The following is a 17,639-nucleotide window of genomic DNA, read 5'->3' on the forward strand; positions in this document are numbered from 1 at the left end:
CTGACCTGAACATGTTTACATGCCAATAACTCGATACAGTTATAGCGCCACCTGCTGGCAACAGTAAAATTGCCTATATCTCAGCCAAACAATGTCCGATCTGCCTGAAAATTCACATGGTTGATTAAAATCCTCTCCTGAAGACATCTACATGCCAATATTGAGTCAGTCATAGCGCCACCTGCTGACGGAATGTAAGTTGATTTATAACTCAGCCACACAATATCCGATCTGCCTAAAACTTCACATGGTTGATAAGATTGCTCTCCTGAAGACATCTACATGCCAATATTGAGTCACATTCATAGCGCCACCTGGTGGCAACAGTAAAATTGCCTATAACTCAGCCAAACAATGTCCGATCTGTCTGAAGCTTCACATGGTTGATTAAAATCCTCTCCTGAAGACATCTACATTCCAATATTGAGTCAGTCATAGCGCCACCTGCTGACGGAATGTAGTTTGATTTATAACTCAGCCACACAATGTCCGATCTGCCTAAAACTTCACATGATTGATAAGATTGCTCTCCTGAAGACATCTACATGCCAATATTGAGTCAGTCATAGCGCCACCTGGTGGCAACAGTAAAATTGCCTATAATTCAGCCAAACAATGTCCGATCTGCCTGAAAATTCACATGGTTGATTAAAATCCTCTCCTAAAGACATCTACATTCCAATATTGAGTCAGTCATAGCGCCACCTGCTGACGGAATGTAGTTTGCTTTATAACTCAGCCACACAATGTCCGATCTGCCTGAAAATTCACATGGTTGATAAAATTCCACTCCTGAAGACATCTACATGCCAATATTGAGTCACAGTCATAGCGCCACCTGCTGACGGGAGCAAGTTTGGCTTATAACTCATTCACACAATGTCCGATCAGCCTGAAACTTCACATGTTTGATTAAAATTCACTCCTGAAGACATCTACATGCCAATATTGAGTCACAGTCATAGCGCCACCTGGTGGCAACAGTAAAATTGCCTATAACTCAGCCAAACAATGTCCGATCTGCCTGAAAATTCACATGGTTGATTAAAATCCTCTCCTGAAGACATCTACATGCCAATATTGAGTCAGTCATAGCGCCACCTGCTGACGGAATGTAAGTTGATTTATAACTCAGCCACACAATGTCCGATCTGCCTAAAACTTCACATGGTTGATAAGATTGCTCTCCTGAAGACATCTACATGCCAATATTGAGTCACAGTCATAGCGCCACCTGGAGGCAACAGTAAAATTGCCTATAACTCAGCCAAACAATGTCCGATCTGCCTGAAAATTCACATGGTTGATTAAAATCCTCTCCTGAAGACATCTACATTTCAATATTGAGTCAGTCATAGCGCCACCTGCTGACGGAATGTAAGTTGATTTATAACTCAGCCACACAATGTCCGATCTGCCTAAAACTTCACATGGTTGATAAGATTGCTCTCCTGAAGACATCTACATGCCAATATTGAGTCACAGTCATAGCGCCACCTGGAGGCAACAGTAAAATTGCCTATAACTCAGCCAAACAATGTCCGATCTGCCTGAAAATTCACATGGTTGATTAAAATCCTCTCCTGAAGACATCTACATTTCAATATTGAGTCAGTCATAGCGCCACCTGCTGACGGAATGTAGTTTGATTTATAACTCAGCCACACAATGTCCGATCTGCCTAAAACTTCACATGGTTGATAAGATTGCTCTCCTGAAGACATCTACATGCCAATATTGAGTCAGTCATAGCGCCACCTGGTGGCAACAGTAAAAATGCCTATAACTCAGCCAAACAATGTCCGATCTGCCTGAAAATTCACATGGTTGATAAGATTGCTCTCCTGAAGACATCTACATGAAAATATTGAGACACAGTCATAGCACCACCTGCTGATGGGAGCAAGTTTGGCATAAATCTGTGATTTTCTCAGATTTTTTTGATGTATCGGCCTAAATTATTATTGTTCGCGGTTCTCTGTCGTCCTACGGCCGCCGGGCGGCGGTGAGCCCAGGTGCGAGGTCCCTTTCATCGCTGCTTGCAGCTTTAATTAACAGTTGTTTTTTATTTGATAGGCCATGTATACTTAAGCTATATGAGACATGGTAATGCACTTGTAATGTTTAACTTCATGTGTATTTTCATTTTTCAGAATCTGCACTTTCAGCACATTTGGAAAGGCAAGTGTTACAAACTCAAAATATAAAACTGGATTCACGTTTGGGAAGCCATTATACTAAATCTTTTCAAAAATAATAATGGACAACAAATAGTCTCATGCAGTATATATTTATGTATTTAATTTCAAAGGCACGGAGAACTTCTAAAAGTCTTGAAGAAATGATAAGTGGCATCAATAAATTTGCTGTTCCTGGGACCAATATAAAGGACTACAGCGTTCACGATGCGAATGGCTTTTGGAAAAATGTGCAAAGATTTGCAAGTACCAAATACACTTGTAAATCACAAAAAAAATTCTTCAGGCATTGCTGTTACTCTTGAATGTATGATTTGTTTTTGACATCTGTTCAAATGTTTAAAATGGGTGCATTAAGTGTGATATGAATTACTATAGGGCAATATTTTAGCCTTTTTTTCTTCAATCAACATTGTTTCCTCTACATTTAAATAACTACGCTTTAACTGTTTTAAAATAATCAAACATGTATACCATGGTGCTATACCAACTAACCAATAACCATTAGGAAAGTTTTTTTTTATTATTTTCTATAGAGCCTTTTGCAGTCAAGTGTCCTTCAAAAGAGAGAAATGACGGTGTTGAAGAGAAACACGTTGAGGACAATATTGCCAAATTGGTAAATTGAATGATGGTTAAATGTTTTTTTGTTGTTGTTTAAAAGTTTCTTGGATGTACTGTATAAGATTAAGGTAGGCATATCTACACCATAATTGTAAAATGGAATAAGCTAAGTTTCTCGATAATGTTGTCTTAGTAGACTCTACGCAATAGGCTTCGTAGACTCTAAACGTGCATCTTAACTAACTTATAACTTAAAACACATCTTAACGACGTGCTGTCCCTACATCATATGAATTGTTTCACATGGATTGTCAAACTGCGAGGAACACGGAGCAGATTACTCAATACTTACTTAATTCTTCATTATGGGTTAAGGGATTTTAATATTGAATTGAATTTACTACTGGATTTAATTTAATTAGAATTCTTGTATTCAAATGGGTATTTTGCATTATGTTTGGGCTCAAACTGGCACAAGAGCCGCACAAGCAACATGTGAAATGTTTAGCAAAAAAATAGAGGAGCTATTAACAGCCAAATTTCAGCCCTGGAGTTCTCCGTTATGTTTAACTCAAAGACAGACTAGCTGCTATTATTTATTCATTCATTCATTTTCTTTTTGGCTTAGTCCCTTTATTAACCTTGGGTCGCCACCGCAGAATGAACCGCCAACTTATTCAGCATACGTTTTATTCAGCAGATGCACTTCCAGCTGCAACCCATCACTGGGAAATACTCATACACTCTTATCTACATAACCTATAGACAATTTAGCGTACCCAATTTACCTATGCTGCATGTCTTTGGACTTGTGGGGGAAACTGAAGCACACGGAGAAAACCCACGCAAACACGGGGAGAACATGCAAACTCCACACAGAATAACAGCAATACCTGCATTTTTAACCCACGTCTATCGTTGTAGGACCAGTATGTTTTCATTTAATCATGTTTCATTTGGTGCTAGTTTTTTTTTTTTACTTTTCAAATAGGATAACCAACAAGCTACAAATTGTGACTTGTCTCCCTGCCAAAAAGGTGCTCAATGTCCATCTGTCAAAATGGTAACTTTTTGCTCTTGTCTGCCATCAATTTGGTGAGCTTTGTCTAGACATTATTTTAGAATGACCTCACTCTTTTTCTCTTTTCAGGATCAAATGGAGAGTTGTGATGTTTCAAGTAGTGAATTGACAGGCGACTTGGATACAAATTGTGCTTCCACCACAGCAAAGGTTAACTTGTTGTATATGAAAAAATAATAAATGTATAGAATTGAAAGAATACAATTAAATTCAAGCCAAATATTACAAAACAAATACAACCTACAAAATTTCAACTACATTTTTCTATTCTTTTTTTTTTTTTTTTTGCTTTAAATTTTTCCTCTTTTTTAAAAATTTGTATTTAATATTTTTCTATAACATAAATTTGGGTGTACTAGTTTTTGGACGATTATCGTTAGTTACTTTGTTTTTTGTTCTTCTACTGTGTTGTTTAAATGCAAGCCGGCTGATGGGCTGCAGCTGGGACCAATCAGCCTGCGATGAGGGCATGCAGCTGTTTCGCCTTTGTTATATATATGAGATAAACTTTTTACCCCTTCTTTTGCAGACCTTGGAGAAGGAAGTGTCTTCAGATGTGTTCTCTACACAAAGCAGTGGGGAAAAATACTTTCAGTGTGCTTTGCCATCTCAGCCCTGTTTTATTATATCCCAAAATGAATGGCAGGCACTTAGGAAACAACAGAAAGGCAGATTTTTTCAGTCTTCAGTGGACCAACATTATTTCCAGGCACATCAATTCTCTCCACCCCTATTGGAGCTTTAGTTTCAAACGGCACAGAGTCAAAACCCTGCTGTTGAAAAAAACAGGGCCAGTTTTCACTTGTGTGGGTTACTGCTGGTTCACAGATTGCCCAGTGAGCGCACATATCACTGTCTGTGATGAACCTTAAAAGCGACAGTGGTTTTCTGTGGTGATGTGCGTCACAGCACTCATGAACTCAGAAGGTCAGTCTGTGCAGATGCTCATCTGTTCATTGCAGAGCACCTACAAATGAAACTCCATATAAGTTTATATTTAGAGTAAATAAACAAACATCCCCAAGCAATCATTGATTCTGGTTTCAGGGATGAAGCTCCATCTAAAGACATTTACATTTAGTCATTTAGCAGACGCTTTTATCCAAAGCGACTTACAAATGAGGACAAGGAAGCAATTTACACAACTATAAGAGCAGCAGTGAGCAAGTGCTACAGACAAGTTTCAGGTGTGTAAAGTCTAAGAAGCAAAGCATTAGTAAATTTTTTTTTTTTTCTTGAGAGAGAGAGAGAGGGCACAGTTAGTGGTATAGCCAGAGAGGCAGTTGCAGATTAGGAAGGAAAGTGGAGACTAAACAGTTGCGTTTTTAGTCGTTTCTTGAAGACAGCAAGTGACTCTGCTGTTCTGATGTAGTTAGGGAGTTCATTCCACCAACTGGGCAGATTGAATGTGAGAGTTCGGGAAAGTGATTTCTTCCCTCTTTGGGATGGAACAACGAGGCGACGTTCATTCACAGAACGCAAGTTTCTGGAGGGCACATATATCTGCAGAAGTGAGAGCAGATACGAAGGAGCACAGCTAGAGGTCACTTTGTAAGCAAACGTCAGAGCTTTGAATTTGATGCGGGCAGCAACTGGCAGCCAGTGCAAACGGGTGAGTAGCGGAGTGACATGTGCTCTTTTGGGTTCATCAAAGACCACTCGTGCTGCTGCGTTCTGAAGCAGCTGAAGAGGTTTGATAGAACTAGCTGGTAACCCGGCTAGTAGAGAGTTGCAATAGTCCAGTTTGGAGAGGACAAGAGCTTGAACAATGAGTTGAGCTGTATGTTCAGATAGGAAGGGTCGGACCTTTCTGATGTTGTAGAGTGCGAATCTGCAAGATCGAGCAGTTCTAGAAATGTGGTCGGAGAAGTTTAGTTGGTCATCAATCGTTACTCCAAGGCTTTTTACCATTTTGGATGCAGTGATGGTTGCTCCATCCATCTGGATTGAAAAGTTATGGTGAAGAGTCGGGTTGGCAGAAACTTCAAGCATTTCCGTTTTCGTGAGGTTAAGCTGGAGAGGATGATCTTTCATCCAGAGTGAAATGTCTGACAGGCAGGCTGAAATGCGAGCTGGAACCGAGGGATCATCAGGGTGAAAAGAGAGGTATAGCTGGGTGTCATCAGCATAGCAGTGGTAGGAAAAAACATGTTTCTGGATGACTGTTCCTAAAGATGCCGTGTAGATAGAGAAGAGAAGTGGCCCAAGAACAGAGCCCTGAGGTACCCCAGTGTTTAGATGCTGTAGGTTGGACACCTCTCCCCTCCACGACACCCTGAATGACCTGTCCGAGAGGTAGGAACTGAACCATTGAATAACAGTGCCTGCGACGCCCAGTGACTCAAGCGTAGATAGCAGGATCTGGTGGTTTACAGTGTCAAAAGCAGCTGATAAATCCAGCAAGATGAGGACAGATGATTTAGAGTCTGCTTTAGCCAGTCTGAGATCCTCCACGACCGAGAGCATGGCAGTCTCAGTTGAGTGGCCTTTCTTAAAGCCAGATTGCTTGTTGTCCATGAGGTTGTTTTGAGTAAGAAAGTCAAGGACTTGATTGAACACTACTTTCTCCAAAATCTTGGCCATGAATGGAAGCAGGGATACCGGTCGGTAGTTTTCAAGTAGCGTTTGATCCAGGTTGGGTTTCTTTAGCAGTGGGGTTACCCTAGCCTGCTTAAATGAAGTAGGGAATAGACCAGAGTCAAGAGATGTGTTAATAATGTGAGTCAGTGTTGGTATGACTGCAGGAGAAATGGCTCGCAGGAGATGAGAGGGAATGGGATCAAGCGGACAGGTGGTTGCATGGCTTGATAGCACGAGATTGGACACCTCAGACTCAGAGAGCTGGGAAAAAGAGGTGAGTGTGTGTGGTGTTGGTGGTGTATCTTGCGTGTTTGTTGTGGGTGCAGCAAATTGAGCACTGATTTTTGCAGTTTTGGTGCAAAAGAATGTAGCAAAGTCATCAGTAGTGAGTGTGGAGGATGCGGGTGGAGGAGGAGGATAGAGGAGGGAGAAAAATGTTTTAAAAAGTAAGCGAGGATTGGTGGCACTGTTGACTTTCTGACGGAAGTATGTCTGCTTTGCAGAAGTAACCTCAGTCGAGAAAGAAGACAGAAGAGTTTGGTATGTTATGAGCTGTTCAGGATTTTTAGTTTTCCGCCAACTTCTCTCAGCAGCCCGAAGTTTTGAGCGATGCTCACGGAGAACATCAGAGAGCCAGGGTGCAGGAGGACTGGCCCGGGTTGGTCTGGATGTAAGACGGCATAGTCTGTCTAGACATGATGTTAGCGTGGAGCAGAGTGTATCAGTGGCACTGTTTGTATCAAGTGCAGAGAGTTTGCAAGATGGAGGAAGAGAGTTAGAAACAATGGTGGATAGTCTATTGGGTGAGAGTAAAGACGTGCTGAAAGACATCTCATGGAGTAAAAGGAGAAAAGTTCCTGAGTTTGCAAAGGATCATCAATGAGCAATCTGGAGCAGACGGTGATGTCCAGCAAAGGCTGTTGATGCACCCAAAGGCGTAATGCTTTGAAAAAGGAAGACCATTTCTGTCTTTTTCAGTAGGTGCAAGGAGGATATTGTGTATCTGGATGCAACAGGGAGTGTGATACAAAGAAGCATATATATATTACATATATGAGTTGGTGGTGCGAAATACATTAAAGGGTTTTTCACCCTAACCTGTTGTATCCTATGTCACCTTTGACCACACAACAGCGTCTGAGACATACTTTCACTTTCTGCAGTCCTTCCAGACTGATGTTCTCGGAATCTATGGAAGTGAGGCAAGCAAAAGGCCAGTCATGGTTATCTGTGATGGCTCCCTTGTGCTTATGCATGCCATTTCCATCACATTCTGCAGAACCGGTATGGAAGATTTACTGCAGAAATACTTCCAGCTGGTTGCAGGACAACATCCGACCGATACATTTGACCTCCAAATACTTCATCGATGTTTGAGTCACATCATAAAGAAAGCCAAGCATCTGTGCAAAAGACAGTAAATATGTTTTTGGTGTGTCATTACTTTACTGTTTAAATTAAATGTACAATGACAATAATGGTGTTCATTAATTTTTTTTTTTAGGATTCCAAAGCATTATAAATTGGCAATGCATGTATTTGGCCTTCTTGCATGCTGTACAATGCTGAAGGAAATGGATGAAGTGGTGTCTAGTTCAACAGTCCTTTTTTGCTGTCCCTGCAGTGGAGCAAACACAGCAAAAACGGACTCTTGAGCTAGAGGAGAAAGACATCATTGCTGAAGACTATAAGGTATTTGATAAAATATCTTTCTAAATAAGGGCATAGCTTCACTGCTAACATGCATACACCATATTCTCTAATGGAAACTAGTCAGTCCTGGTTAACTGTCTGGTTTCTAAATATGACACATAATTAAATACATACACAAGTAAATAAATTTCTTCGAGTTATGTGAGATAATCAACATGTTAAGGATATATCATGCATCTTAGTTTATGTAGGCAGACTTACAGTACATAAGACACATTTTCTTTTACACATAATTATGACAGCACACTTAACATCAGTAGTGTCAAGTAATGAACAATAATTTTTCAGCAAGACGCCGATTACACCACACCTGATTCATGTTGCCATTTCCAGGCAATGATTCATTGCTTGACCTTGATGGCCCATGTAATATTTATTATGCTCCACAGTTTACCTCCAGTCTGGCCAGATATTTTCTTCCTTATGCCACCTGGTGGTCTGGTATGATGCTAGGTAAGTTTAAGTCATGATAGAAACTTTAATTTAAGACAAGCAGTTAATCAATACATCAGTACAGCCTTTCACCATGCTTAAATGACTTTTAGGAGATCTAGGACGCCACGAAACAAGTCCTCATACCAGAACTTGAGGAAGTTCTTTAAAAAAGTAAAACAGATTAAAAAATCAGGTACATTCTTGCAAGAAGCATCTGAAGTTTAATTTCTTTCAAATCATATTATAATTCTAAGAATGACAGTGTTACCGACTCGGTCCCAGTCATTCCCCTCGCTGGCCAGCAGAGGTCACCATCCCCGGACATCCCCGGATTGTGCACACACCTGAACTGAATCTAGCTAATGACCCACGCTTCCTATATAAGCCACACTCAAACACCAGTTCATTGCGAAGTCTTGTTTAGCCCCGGCCAGCATTACTGAGCGGTCTTTCCTGTCTGATCTTCTGAGAATAACCCTGGACTGTTTCTGACTCTGAGTTGCCTTCTACCTGCCCACGACCCTTGCTTTATACACGGACTCTGAACCACGCTGCCTGCCCTCGACCCAAGCCTGTCTAACGGATTCTAAACTACACCGCCTGCCACTGATCTATGCCTGGTAAATCACTCTGTGTCTGTCAGCCGCCAGCCCCAAGACCATTATTGATTACTGTTGATGTGTGTTCGCACTTTGGTGCGTATTGGATGTTTGTGTTTGACTGTGACTAATAAATACTGCATAATGGATCCCTCCGTGTCAGTCTCCACGTTACAGACAGCAGGTAAGAGATGTATATTCATTCTCAGAACTTTACTCAAGATAACCACAACCAGGGCATTATGGAAAAAAGCCAGTGGAACCTAAAAAAACAAAATAGGTTCCAATGAAAAAAAAAACTGACCAGACTGGCGGATTTTGTACAGGTGTACTAAGACATGCATAATGCACTTCTGCTTTAATTTGAAGATGTGCAAAGGTCCACAAAGAAGGTATGGCATCCTTTGTTTTATAATGGCTACTTTAACCTGCTTACATTTTATAAACCACATGCTTGAGTACAATTTTTTTCAGAAAAATAATTTATGATTTAGTATATTTGTGTCTAATTGCAAATCTATTTAAGTCTTTGAGTAGACATGGAAGTGAGGAGGAGTAGGCAGAAGTGCAGAGGAGTTTATGTATGACCTTCAGCACTGGACTTCTCACTAAAGGTAATTATTCAAATGTTTTTAAATGACAATGAAATGCACAAATGATATTTTGTTTTTAAATATTTGTAACTCCTTATTAGTCTTAAATATTTTTCCATAAAAACAAATGTATCCAAGATATTTTTATTCTTTTGTGAATTTAGTAGGCTAAAGTTTCCTTTTTTGTGGCCTGTTTTGCTGTGAAAAATTTGGGACACTTCAAAAAAAAATTTAATCTCTATCTTTTATATAAACAAGAGAATGCTCTGCACCGACACAAGATGAAACACAGGTGTAGTGTGTGTCTATATTATATTATATTATGTTATGTGTACAATTAAGCATTGCATGGATAATTTATTTTATTACTTTCCTTCAGTCAAAATGTGTAATAGCACTTTTTTTCCCCTAACATTTTATTACTAAACAGAGTTTATATCTATTGAAATGCTTTCACAGTTTCAGTATTGTTGCCAAGTTGTAATGCAAATACCAGTAAATAATACATTTTCAGTTTGCCTGTTCACTTAATTGAAGTGACTAAAATTATTTTAGCTTAAACTTTTCATCCCCGATAAGTAGTATCATTCAAGACTGTATTTAGTGCTTGATATTGGTCCAGTTTCACCTTTGTGGACTTAATGGATTGAATTGTTTAGTGCTTGGGATGTGCTTTCTCTGTGGTTGTTAATTTCTGATATGCTTTGTCTAAATATTAAATGGGATATTAGATCATACGTAAATGATCAAAATGTGGCCAAAGACATCTACATAATGAATCACTTCACAACTGCTGTGATCCTCTCTGGAGACAAAAAAAGCTGTGAGAAGGCAAAACTTACCAAAGGTAAGGGTGAAAAGTTGGAGTGTACACTGATGAACCAAAAATTATATATATTATAAATGTTTATTGCTATTTGTAGTTGTTTGTTTTGTTTTTTTGTTATAGGTCAACTTTGATGACAACAAGGCAGGGGTCTCAAGCTCAATTTACCTGGGGGCTGCTGGAGGCACAGTCTAGGTGAGGCTAGGCTGCATCAGGTTTTCCACAAAAAAAAAGCTTTGTTAAAAAATTCCAATCTTCTCAAATCTCTTTATTTAAATTTTTTTTCAACAAAATAAGATGAAAAGTAAATCAACCTGTAATAAACAGTAGTAGTAATAATAATAATAATTAGATTTACTGTTATCCACCGTGCTGTTGTTACAGGAAAAAGAAGCAACACTGTTGTTGTCATTTGTGTTGACTACTTTTACATCATAAAGAAATATATTTAATGTTTATTGTGTGAGGCAATGTAAATACTATGTAAGTAGTGCGATGCAATTGACCCACAAATAATGGTGCGACCCTATTATTGGTACTGGTTTCCGGGGACTCTTATTGCAGATGGACAAGTGTCATTATGTGACTGGAGATGACTACATTAGGCTGCATTAAGTTCCTTCCTTTTCTTTTATCCCGCCCCATCACTTTGATGGCTTGATTTTTGTCGAGAGAGAGAGACACACACAAACAAACACATATGTGTTTGTGTAATGTTTCAATACAATAGAATAGAAATTGTTTTCAGGGGTTTACCTCAATTTGGAAAAGTCAATTCAATTCAATTCACCTTTATTTGTATAGCGCTTATACAATGTAGATTGTGTCAAAGCAGCTTCACATAAAAGGTCACAGTAAATAGGAACAGTGTAGTTCAGATTGTAGTGTTTAAGTTCAGTTCAGTTGAGCTCAGTTCAGTGTGGTTTAATAATCACTACTGAGAGTCCAAATATTGAAGGGCAAATCCAACGATGCGCACCTCTACAGATCCCGAACCATGCAAGCCAGTGGCGACAGCGGAGAGGGAAAAAAAACTTCACTAATGGCGGAAGTGAAGAAAAAAAACCTTGAGAGAAACCAGGCTCAGTTGGGCACGATCATTTTAATTTCTCCGCTGGCCAAACGTCTTGTGCAGAGCTGCAGTCTCAGTGGCGGAGGCTGGAAGCTGGCCTCAGCGAAGACTTGTCTGTCTCTGGAGCGTCACAGGAATCAGTCTCATGTTCTCCACACTTCCATGACCATCACAGTAGCTGCTCAGGTTTCGGCCAGGTCCAGGATATGGAAACCTTGGGATCATCTCGTCGTTGGTCTTGGATCGAATCAGTGACTCTGCATAGTCTGAGGGCCTCGGGAAGAGTATCCCCAGGTGGAAATGGAGAATAAAGAAAATAATTAGCGTAGTTGATGTTCACAGTGTATATCAACAACATGCAGATCCTGTGTGGAAGCCCCCTAAGTGGTGCACTAAGTGTATGCTTTACTGAACAGATAGGTCTTTAATCTAGTTTTGAATTGGGAGAGTGTGTCTGAGCCTCGGACGTTATCAGGAAGGCTATTCCAGAGTTTAGGAGCTATAAATGAGAAGGCTCGACCTCCTTTACTCGACTTTGCTATTCTAGGTACTACCAGAAGCCCTAAGTTTTGAGACCTTAAAGAGCGAGTTGGATTGTAGCGAGACAGAAGATTGGTTAGATAAACAGGAGCTAGATTATTTAAAGCTTTATATGTAAGTAGCAATATTTTAAGCCAGTGAAAGGAGGATAAAATTGGGGTGATGTGATCAAATTTTCTAGACCTGGTAAGAACTCTGGCAGCTGCATTTTGTACTAATTGAAGTTTGTTAATAGAGGATGCTGGGCAGCCAGCAAACAGAGCATTACAGTAGTCCAGCCTAGACGTCATAAAAGCATGGACTAGCTTTTCTGCATCTGAGATGGATAGCATACTTCGTAACTTAGCGATATTTCTCAGATGAAAGAAAGCAGTTTTTGTGACATGGGATATATGATTTTTAAAAGTTAAATTGCTGTCTAATATGACACCCAGATCTTTTATAGTAGAGCTAACGCTAACTTTGTATCCCTCTAATTGTAGGTCGAGTTGTGAGATCTGCTGTGTACAGGATTTAGGCCCAATAAGTAATAATTCTGTTTGGTCTGAGTTTAAGAGAAGATAATTTTTGGTCATCCAGTTTTTTAACATCTTTAATACACTCAGTTAGCTTGGACAGATTAGACGTCTCGTCAGGTTTAGTTGAAATATATAATTGAGTATCACCTGCATAGCAGTGAAAGCTGATCCCATGTCTTCTAATAATGTCTCCCAGGGGTAGCATGTATATTGTAAACAGTAAAGGGCCTAAAACTGATCCTTGAGGCACCCCGTATTTTACTGGGCTGATTTGTGAAGGCTGTCCATTAATATTCACAAACTGGTAACGGTCAGATAAGTATGACTTAAACCATTGTAGGGCATGTCCCTGGACACCTGTAGACTTTAAGCGATTAATAAGGATACCATGGTCAATGGTGTCAAATGCCGCACTAAGATCGAGTAGAACTAATAGCGAGATGCACCCTTGGTCAGCAGCTAAGAGTAAATCGTTGGTTATTTTCACTAATGCAGTTTCTGTACTGTGATGAGCTCTGAAACCTGACTGAAACACTTCAAAAACATTGTTGGTCTGCAGAAAGGAGCATAATTGAGCAGAAACAACTTTTTCTAGTATTTTAGATATAAATGGAAGGTTTGAAATAGGCCTATAATTAGCTAAGTTGCTGGGTTCCAGTTGTGGTTTCTTAATAATAGGTTTAATAACAGCTAACTTGTAAGGATTTGGAACATGGCCTAAAGATAAAGAAGAGTTGATAATGTTAAGAAGAGGTTCTCCTATAACAGGTAGCAATTCTTTCAGTAACTTTGTTGGAATTGCGTCCAATATACACGTAGCTGATTTAGAGCTATTTATAATTTTGTCTAGCTCTTCCTGTTCTATGATTTTAAAGCACTGTAGGTTATTTAGATTCAGAGGCGTGTTTACTGGATCTGAAGTATAAGGCGGTGCAGAAAGTTTAATATCTCCTGTTTTCTGTCTAAAGCCTTCTATTTTATCACTGAAAAAATTCATGAAGTCATCACTACTAATTTGCGGTAGAACGTTTTGTTCCAAAGATGACCGATTATTTGTTAATTTAGCAATGGTTAAATAAGAATCTAGGATTGTTATGATTATTTTCTATCAGTTTGCGGAGGTGCTCAGCCCTGGCAGATTTTAAAGGCCTCCTATAGCTGGACATACTGTCTTTGTATGCAATTCTAAAGACTTCTAAATTAAACAAATCTAGACAAAACTAAACAAACCTAGACAAAACAAAAATAGACAAAAATAGACAAAATCAGACAAAACAAAACTAGACAAAAGTAGACAAAATCAGACAAAACTAAATCAGACAAAACTAAACAAAACTAGTCAAAATCAGACAAAACAAAACTAGACAAAATCAGACAAAACGCATCTAGACAAAATTAGACAAAACAAAAGTAGAAAAAATTTGACAAAACAAAAGTAGACAAAATCTGACAAAAACAAAACAACAAAAATAGACAAAATCTGACAAAACAAAAGTAGACAAAATCTGACAAAAACAAAACAACAAAAATAGACAAAATCTGACAAAACAAAAGTAGACAAAATCTGACAAAAACAAAACAACAAAACTAGACAAAATCAGACAAAACAAAATTAGACAAAACTAAACAAAACTAGACAAAAATCGGACAAAACTAAACAAATCTAGACAAAACTAAACAAACCTAGACAAAACAAAAATAGACAAAAATAGACAAAATCAGACAAAACAAAACAAACCTAGACAAAACTAAACAAACCTAGACAAAACAAAACTAGACAAAAATAAACAAAAATAGACAAAATCAAACAAAACAAAACTAAACAAAAATAGACAAAATCAGACAAAACTAAACAAAATGAGACAAAACTAAGCAAAAATAGACAAAATCTGACAAAACAAAACTGGACAAAAGTAGGAGTATTGTCTATAGGATATTTTTAGACAAAAATCGGACAAAACTAAACAAATCTAGACAAAACTAAACAAACCTAGACAAAACAAAACTAGACAAAATAAACAAAACTACACAAAAATCGGACAAAACTAAAGAAATCTAGACAAAACTAAACAAACCTTGACAAAACAAAACTAGACAAAAATAAACAAAAATAGACAAAATCAGACAAAACAAAACTAGACAAAAGTAGACAAAATCAGACAAAACTAAATCAGACAAAACTAAACAAAACTAGACAAAAATAAACAAAAATAGACAAAATCAGACAAAACTAAACAAAACGAGACAAAACTAGACAAAATCAGACAAAACAAAACTAGACAAAAGTAGACAAAATCAGACAAAACGCATCTAGACAAAATCAGACAAAACAAAAGTAGACAAAATCTGACAAAACAAAACGACAAAAATAGACAAAATCTGACAAAACAAAAGTAGACAAAATCAGACAAAACTAGACAAAAGTAGACAAAATCAGACAAAACAAAATTAGACAAAACTAGACAAAAATAAACAAAAATAGACAAAATCAAACAAAACTAAACAAAAATAGACAAAATCAGACAAAACTAAACAAAATGAGACAAAACTAAGCAAAAATAGACAAAATCTGACCAAACAAAACTGGACAAAAGTAGGAGTATTGTCTATAGGATATTTTTAGACAAAAATCGGACAAAACTAAACAAATCTAGACAAAACTAAACAAACCTAGACAAAACAAAACTAGACAAAATAAACAAAACTAGACAAAAATCGGACAAAACTAAAGAAATCTAGACAAAACTAAACAAACCTTGACAAAACAAAACTAGACAAAAATAAACAAAAATAGACAAAATCAGACAAAACAAAACTAGACAAAAGTAGACAAAATCAGACAAAACTAAATCAGACAAAACTAAACAAAACTAGACAAAAATAAACAAAAATAGACAAAATCAGACAAAACTAAACAAAACGAGACAAAATCAGACAAAACAAAACTAGACAAAAGTAGACAAAATCAGACAAAACGCATCTAGACAAAATCAGACAAAACAAAAGTAGACAAAATCTGACAAAACAAAACGACAAAAATAGACAAAATCTGACAAAACAAAAGTAGACAAAATCAGACAAAACAAAATTAGACAAAACTAAACAAAACTAGACAAAAATCGGACAAAACTAAACAAATCTAGACAAAACAAAACTAGACAAAAATAGACAAAATCAGACAAAACAAAACAAACCTAGACAAAACTAAACAAACCTAGACAAAACAAAACTAGACAAAAATAAACAAAAATAGGCAAAATCAAACAAAACAAAACTAAACAAAAATAGACAAAAACAGACAAAACTAAACAAAATGAGACAAAACTAAGCCAAAATAGACAAAGACTGACAAAACAAAACTGGACAAAAGTAGGAGTATTGTCTATAGAATATTTTTAGACAAAAATCGGACAAAACTAAACAAATCTAGACAAAACTAAACAAACCTAGACAAAACAAAACTAGACAAAAATAAAATGTTTGTACTTCAGCTATTTAATATAACTATTCTGTTGTGTAATATATCTGAAAACACAAGTAATAAAATAAACAAAATACAATATATGCTTATAATATTTTTACAATAGATTTATGAAATAAAATACAATCTAATTACTAAATATATATCATATATTGTCATGAACAAGTGTTAAACTCAAATGTTTTTAAAGTTTGTGCAGTCGTTTTACTTAAAATAGAATTATTTTAAAAGTATAGAATTACTTGCTAAATTAAATGTTTAAGAAAAAACTCTGTATTTAATGCAATTACATTATAAGTAACTGTAACTGTACATTTAAATACAGTAACGTTAACTTTTTAGAGTGCACACCGCGATAATAGGGCCCAATATTGCTAGGTCGAATGGTGGCATTATTATTCTAAACAAATATCAGAACATTTTGTTTAATCATTTGACCAAATGGTGATGATTCCACCTTTTCTGATCACTAGCGACATTTTGCTCTGTATTTATCATGGGAAACATTACCGTTTTACAAGTTATGTAGAAAACATCTGCTATAACGTTACCTTGCTGTCGATTGTAACTTATCATTTAACAGAAATACATACAGTATAATAAACTAATAATAAAGTTGTGTTACATCTGGCTTACCTGATTCAAAGATGACGATTATAATAAAAGCGTTGTGTGCTTGGTCAAAAGTAAGCCATCGAGGAAAAATGCGATTGGTCAAAAATACGTCACAGCAAAAAGAAATGCGATTGGTCAAAAGTAAGCCACTGAAGTGAAACGCGATTGGTCGAAATGACGTCAGCACAAAGACAAACGCGATTGGTCAAAAGTAAGCCACAGGGGTTAAACTCTATTGGTCAAAAGTAAGCCACCGAGGTGAGACGTGATTGGCTTATGTGGGCTTACTTTGGGCTTACTTTGGCTCTGTAGACGGGATGCTGCAGACGCAAGCGAGAGGTATGGGATCGATGCCCGCATTCTCCACTTGTGTTTTCATGCCTTTCACAGTGGCTTTTATTGCAAAGCTGGTTGCACCTGGAAGGTTTAGAGCGAATTTCCTTACGTCAGCTTTGCCGGTTCTGTGTAGTACTAATCATTGCAATCCTTCAGAAGCCCTATCAAGTCACAGTTTTCTTTTATTCGATGGCGCGTCCGCAGTGGGAAATTAAAGCACTAAATATATAGCAGAGTGCTGTCGATTAGCCCATAGGAATCATCACCAGAAGCGATGTGACCACCTGGGAGAAAGATAGCGTTTTGGTCAAATGGAAGCAGGTGGACTTGAGGGTGAAGCAGCTGGACTTGAGGGTCCTATAAAACCCATAGTAACTGTTATTCTCTGGCCTTCAAGGGAATAGAATGCTATTTTAGCTTTTTTTGTGTGGTGCTGGCAAAAAAAAAACAGGTCCCATCTAGATTTGAATTTAGATCGCTGGATGCAG

At 37.6% G+C, this 17,639-nt stretch overlaps 1 pseudogene; it reads left to right on the plus strand.

Moving 5' to 3' along the window:
• LOC130223494 (oocyte zinc finger protein XlCOF6-like) overlaps positions 1-17,639 on the plus strand; it is a 170,541-nt pseudogene that overhangs the window by 117,334 nt on the left and 35,568 nt on the right.

Source organism: Danio aesculapii, chromosome 4 (assembly GCF_903798145.1).
Source record: "Danio aesculapii chromosome 4, fDanAes4.1, whole genome shotgun sequence".
NCBI classification, from domain to species: domain Eukaryota; kingdom Metazoa; phylum Chordata; class Actinopteri; order Cypriniformes; family Danionidae; genus Danio; species Danio aesculapii.